Raw genomic sequence first — 7,500 nt, 5'->3', positions numbered from 1 at the left:
GTGGTTCGCTGGGTAGCTACGGAGCTATCAGAGCTTTGGAAAAGACATTCTAGTTGTTACAATTGAAGGGTAAGTGTACTATGTCGACCGGACTGTATAAATTAGAACATATTGGTGTTTTAAGTGTTATTGTGATGGTAATGTTTCAGGTGGAGATGATTTTGTATATAAATGGTCAATAGTGAAAGAATTACATTGTCTTTATTTACAGAGGTCATTACTGTGAACTGTAGATTTGCAACTGTACAGGGTGGAACAGTATATTTACCATCTTCGGTGTAGTGCGATTTCAGAGTTGATATATTTAATTATCGAAGGGTAGGGGTGCAGGGGGGCTTGCCCCCTTGCTTAAATGTATAGAAGTAGATAGCTGTTTGTTTTTATTTTGTAGTAGTCTAGGGCAGGAAGGTTAGGTTTGCTTCTTTTGTTTTGATATTTTGAGTTTCAATGTTTTAAACTTTCAGGAAATAGCAGTTTCGACATTGTGGTCTCGAGAGTCTGTAGTTCAGGATTTTGATAATTTGTTATTTCAAAGTAGATCCATATATGCATATACATATACAGAGAGAGAGAGAGAGACAAAGATGTGTGTGTACTAAATATGACTGGCAAACCCAAATGTAGATGTTGATAATGTCGTATTCTTTTACCAAAGAAAGAAGACGCGGGACAACTGTGTGCAGTTGGTACCAACTCCAAACTTTATTGACCGGCCAGCATACATACAGTACACAACAACTTCCTGTCTCACGCCCTTGCGTCATGCACTTTCCCCCGCCCCCAAAGAGCACTAGCTAAGGCAAGACAACACAGTCCATTGAATACACCACATCTCCCTTTCCAAAAAGGCCCCCTTTCACTTAACGCAAAACCCAGGTCTATTCAATTTCTCCCACTTCACTACGAACTTGGTACATTGACACCAAATGCTCACTTAGCCACATTCAGATTACTATAAACCCCCAAATGACATTGTTATTTATACACTGATCTTCACAGATCCAAACGGTCCGGCTTGTTAATAACTCTTCCTGATCTGGTCCTCACAACATCACTGTGTGCCCGGGCTTCCGGGGGAGGACCATTGCAAAATGGCAAGGCCTCATTGGTCTTACTTAGCACACTTTCCGGACACTCAGGGTTTGATTCACAGTCAGGCTCAGATAGGGGGATCAGATGCACACGGTTTCGCCGCACAGTCCCTTGGGGCACATCCACCTTGAAGGACCTCGGCGAGTAATGTTTTTGCTCTACAGTACCTGGGGTCTTCATATCTGTCACCCACACCTGGTCACGGGCAACACATCCCCAGCGGCCTCGCCCGATGGCGTCTATTGTAGTTTTCGCCATTATACACCCTCTTCTCCCCTCTTTCCCCATGAGCCTTCTCCAGTCCGGCTGCACAGGGTCCAACTGCAAAGGATGAATCGGAAGAGAGGTCCGCAACCGTCGTCCCATAAGAAGTTCCGGGGCTATAACCATTCTGCAGTGGCGTTGTCCTGTACGCCAAAAGAGCCATGTCGGGTCAGCACTTTTTAAACAGGTTCTTCACCGTCTGCACCGCGACGTTCTGCCTCCCGTTACTCTGCGGGAACCTGGGGCTGCTAGTGACATGCTCGAAGCCATAGCGGTTGCAAAGGCCGCAAAGACTGCCCTGAAAACTGAGGTCCATTATCAGACACCAGTACCTCTGGGATACCATGGCGGCGAAGAAAGATTTTAGGTGGGTGATGACCTCGTTGGATGTGCTATGTTTCAACAATGCGATCTCCAGAAACCTGGATAAGTAGTCCACAGCAAGGAGGTAAGTGTGACCTTTTAATTCAAATAAATCCGCGCCCACTCTTTGCCATGGTCGGTCCGGACATTCTGTTGGGATGAGGGGCTCAGGAGGATTCCTTCTCTCTGAGATGCACGTCCTGCATCTTAAAACCATGTCATTTATCTGCTGGCTAAGTCCCGGCCACCAGACGGTCTGACAGGCTCTAGCTTTGCACTTCACGATGCCTTGATGTCTCTCATGTACTTTCAACAACACCTCATTACGCATGGCAGAGGGGATAACAAGGCGCGAATCTTTTAAAAGCAACCCATCTTTCACTGTTAGTGTGGACCGATCTGGCCAGTAGCTCTTCAGTAGGGGTTCCTGGTTCGCATACAGCGGCCACCCCTGGCTGCACAAGTCCATGACCCGCGCACACACACTGTCCGCTTTCAGCTGCTCCCGTAGTGTTTGGAGGAAAGATGGCTTCACCTGCATGTTTTCCACAATACTGTTCACGTAAATATCCGTGTCCTCCATTAACTCCGTTTCCTCCGGGGTTAGCTTGGTTTTAAGTGGAGAACGTGACAGGGCATCTGCCACCCACAGTGATTTCCCTGGAGCGTACTGCACCGTGTATGAGAACTGCATCAATCTCATCCTAAAGCGTTGGATTCTGGGCGGTAGAAGATCCAGCGCTTGACCTCCCAGCAATGAAACCAGGGGTTTATGATCAGTCTCTAGACAGAGCGATTAGCTTAATAGGTAATCTCGGCGTTCACATGCCCAGGTAGACGCTAGGGCCTCTTTCTCAACCTGTGCGTATCGTTGCTCTGTGGGTGAGAGTGACCTTGATGCATATGCCACGGGTCTCCAGCCGTCCTCCCATTGTTGCTGCAACACACTCCCTAACCCAAAGGAAGAAGCATCCATGAAACCTTCGTATCCCTCTCCGGGTCATACACAGCCAAAACTGGAGGTGAGGTGATTGCCTCTTTTAAGTCCTTGAATGCCTTTTCCTGGTCCCCACCCCAGTACCAGCTGTTCCTTTTGATAATAAGTCTCTCAAAGCTCTGTCCCTCTCAGCCAAATGAGGGATGAACTTCCCACCTGATTCACCATGCCCAGGAAACTCCTAAGTTCTCCTACTGTAGCAGGTGCCGCCATCTCCGTGATGGACGCGGTCCTCCTTGGGTCCGGGATTATACCAGCATTCGTAATGACATGGCCCAAGAAAGTCACTGTGCCCCTCGACAGGTCACATTTCCCTACATTCAACGTAATACCTGCTTCTTCCAGTCTCTTTAATACTGCGTGAAGCCGGGCATCGATGCTCCTCCTGGCAACGCCCCAGACCAACACATCATCCATGTGACAAATCACACCCTCTAAGCCTTCAATGACCTCTGCCATCATGCGTTGAAAATGTTCGGGTGCAGAATTAATGCCAAAGGGAAGGCGATTGAAAAAACGCCAAAGGGGTTATGAATGTGGTAAGCGGCCGACTCCTCTGACAAAGGAATTTGCCAAAATCCCATATTTGCATCCAGTTTGCTAAACACCTTCCCAGCGAGCATCCCAAGACTCTGCTCAACCGAGGGCAGCACGAACCTTTCCCTGCATACGTATTCATTTAGCTTAGTGTAGTCTACACATAGTCTCAGTCTGTTACTGTCTTTCTTTGGGACTACCACCATGCCTGCACACCAATCAGTAGGTTCTTCCATTCTGGTAACGACACCCAGCGCCTCCATCCTCATTAACTCCTCTTTCACTTTCCCCATCAATGGCAGTGGTATCCTCCTGGGAGTCTTCAGAGAGTATGGCACCGCCTTTGGCTGAAGCTTTATGTGGTACTTTCGCTGCACTACCCCCAACCCAGAGCATAAGTCCGGGTATGAGGTCTTCAAAGACTCCATGGTGATAGCATCAACACGTTTCAGGAGGCCCAGCCCCAAAATAGCAGGAAGGCCTAAAAGCGGCATGCGGAGTCCTTTTACAACGTACACTTTCTCACATGTCTGCCTTTGTTCATAGCCAAGCTGAAGCTCCAAGGATCCTGTAACCTCCAGTGGCATCCCTCCCGGGCCCAACAAGGGTTTCTCCGGCTGCTGGAGTACAGGAGCATTCTTTCCCCTGAACACGTTGTGCAGGTCTGACTTGGAGATAACAGTAACATCCGCCCCCGTGTCAAGCTTGAAAGTCATAGGTGTGCCTTGTATTTTCACCTCCACAATCCAGGAATGGTTCCCGGAGGAGACAGAACCAAGGAAGAACCCCTGTTCTTCACGCTCACCCGGCTCCTCGTCTTCCTCAATACTCTGCACCGCCTTGAACTGTCGGCAGACCCGCTGGTAGTGGCCCTTCTTCCCACACGACATCTTGCAGCAATCGCCGGGCATAGGAGTCTATGGTGAAATGGCCCCCACACCTGTAACACTGCGAGTTTGGGCGTCTTTACTCTTTTGCATCTGGCTGAAAATCGGTGCCAAAGGCTTACCCCAACTTTTCGAGGCCTCTGGCCTGCGCCTGGTGTCCAGTGGTGTCTGCACAGCATTCACGTTATACTGCAGGGCGGTACTGTCACACCGCAAGGCCGTTTGCTGCTTCTTGACCTCCTCCGACTGTCTGGCCATATTTACAGCTCTCTCTAAGTCCAACTCTTTCTCCATCTGCATCCGCTCGGACAATCTGGTGTCTGCTAAGCCCACAACAATTCTATCCCTTATAAGCTCGTGCAGCGTCCCATAACTGCAATGTTCGGCTAAAGCATGCAGGGCAGTAACAAAACCATCAACAGTCTCGTTCAGTTCTTGTTTTCTCATGTTAAATCGTGCACGTTCATAAACAATGTTCTTTTTGACAATAAAAAATCTTTCGAAACCCTCCTTCACTTTGGCATACTCCTGATGCTCTGCCTCGGTTAGCTTGAGGCCTCTCAAGACATCGTCGGCCTCATCGCCCATACAGTATATCAGGGTGTTCACCTGGTTCCCCTCTGGGTTGGAAGATAGGTTACTGGCCTGCCGGAACCGTTCAAACCGGCGGATCCATCGTGTCCATTCGTGGGGTTTGGAGAAATCAAAGGGCTCTGGCGGCTGAATACTGAATGTAGCATTGGGAGCACTTGCTGCCATGTTGATTCTAGCACGTGGCTGCCGACCATTCTCGTCGTCCGACATGTCCGCTCTCCACGTCACTTGGCCACTCGTATGTTCTTCAGCAAAAGGTCAGCACGCCCAGGCACAGCCACACAGCACTTCTGACACCATGTCGTATTCTTTTACCAAAGAAAGAAGCGGGACAACTGTGTGCAGTTGGTACCAACTCCAAACTTTATTGACCGGCCAGCATACATACAGTACACAACTTCCTGTCTCACGCCCTTGCGTCATGCACTTTCCCCCGCCCCCAAAGAGCACTAGCTAAGGCAAGACAACACAGTCCATTGAATACACCACAGATAACATCAACAATAAAACATCAACAGCACAAACTTCAACACATCAATATTAATGTGCTGAGGGTATTTCTCTATGCATGCAAGATAACAAAAAAAAAAAAAACTTTACACACCCACCACATCCCGTGGAAATAATATATACTAACTCTGAGGTTGCATAATACCAGGGAAAGGGCATATTCTCCAACCGGAAAGTGTGGGATCTTGCAGACCTGTGAACCAAATTGTGTTGACTAAACAAATGTCAGTTCTAACCAAATTTAATTAAACGTGGTTTTCTTGTATTTAAACATTGTTCTATGACATATGATCAAGAGTACATTTGGCTGAAACAGAACTTAGTGACCACAAATGACTAAAAAGACATGTGACATAATTATAACTGAATAAATTTCAGTTACTTTACAGTTCATTGAAAACAGAATCTGCAGATTCATTTCCAACTTCCCCTCCCTGAGGAACTTCACTGTCCACTCTCTTCCAATGACAGATGGCTCCCAGTCACCTACAGAGTTGAGCTACTCCTAGAGTGTCATATTTTCAGACTACTTCATCCAGGTGCCTTCCTGCCTCTTGCTACCAAACTCCATTATTAAACCACCCCCTACCACCTACAAAAGTTCTCAAAATTGACTCCCTCACTCCAGACTCCCCAAAACCAAACTGCACTGTATCAACGTTCTCCATTCTTGCACCCAAACACTGGCAATCCTTCCTCTGTCACCTAAAAGGAATCACCTCTTTACCCACTTTTGGACTACAACTCAAACGACACCTCCATCAGAAATCTGACGGTAACATCACTTAGCTCATCCCACATATATATATATATATATATATATATACCACTTCTTCTTCCACTCCCTGGTCTCACCTGCCATTTACCTCCATTATTTATTGTTAAAAGTAATCCATGTTTGTTTCTTTTATTTCTTCAATGTTATAATATTCTATTAGTGTTCCAATTGTCTGATGGACTGCGCCTACTGTGGTTACTCTGTGTTTGTGAATTGTCTCTGTTTATTTATTTATTTTTTTACTTTCTGCACTCCAGGTAATGCCTGCCAATGATCAGCTGTGATTAGTGTACCCTGATAAACAAAGTAAGTAAGTAAGTAAGTAAGTAAAAATAAATAAATAAATGGAAAAAATTCCACAAAAGAATTTTACTGTAAAAAGTTTTTTTTGCAGGAGGACAAGACTCCTTGCACCTCCCTTATGGTTGTATACTAACTCCAGAGTTGCACAACAATGAGGGAAAGTAAACCCCCCTTAAACAATGAGTCAGTGCTGGTGGACAAACACAAACTTCTACAGATCTGCCAAGACAACAGGACAGTGGGTGTAGCCAATCCACACATAGTCTTGAATGTACCCTTTTCCCCAATGCAGTATGATCTCAGAGTTGGTATATATAATTAGCAGGGGATGTGGCAGTGCATGGGGGTTGCCACTCAACAAAGATGCTGGCTCTGCTATTTTGTGTATGTTCAACTTCTGAACAGTCAATCATATGAATTTAATCATGGGTATTTCAACTTTTTAAAAAGTCGGTCATGTAAAATGGATCCATATATATATATATATATATATATATATATATAGTTCCACTTCTAACCATCAAAATTTCAAAACATCGAACTTCTGATCATCGAGACCAGAACATTGAATTTATCGAAGGTTACAAGTGTAACCAAAAAAAACAAAGAAAAAAAAAAAAAGAAATTTTAACAATTGTATGCAGGGGGGCTTAGCCTCCCTGCACACCCCCCTACTTTAATATTCCAACTCCGACACTGCACTACAGTGGAGTAAAGGGAACTCTCCCATTTAGCGCTATATGCAGAAGCACTAAACGGGAGATTTTCCGTACCCTAGCTGTAGTGCCATCAGACAGATGGCACATAGATGCACACAGTATGCAGGGCACCTTGCTGCCCTGCAAAAACACAAACATTCTCCCACCTACACTTACCTTTTTCTTCCCCTTCAAACCTTTGATGTTTTAAAACTCGATGTTCTGGTCTCGATGATCTGAACTTCGATGCTTTAAATATTCAATGGTTTGAAGGGGAATGATATATCTTCTCAGGCACAATTCAAACTCCATGGAGGATCATGTGGGTAGCTCTGTATGCTTTGTGGGTGGTAATAACCATAATGTTATCAAATGGAAGGTCACAATCTACAAGAACTCCAAGTCTTTTACTGTTCTGCTGCCCATCGGCAGTATAAACTTTTTTTTTTTTCCTCCAAGCAAGTATTGTGCATTTTT

This window comes from Protopterus annectens, chromosome 5.part1 (assembly GCF_019279795.1).
Source record: "Protopterus annectens isolate FY-2018-M chromosome 5.part1, PAN1.0, whole genome shotgun sequence".
In the NCBI taxonomy this organism is placed as follows: domain Eukaryota; kingdom Metazoa; phylum Chordata; order Ceratodontiformes; family Protopteridae; genus Protopterus; species Protopterus annectens.
The sequence above is the reverse complement of the archived record's forward strand: the minus strand, read 5'-3'. Positions refer to the sequence as shown.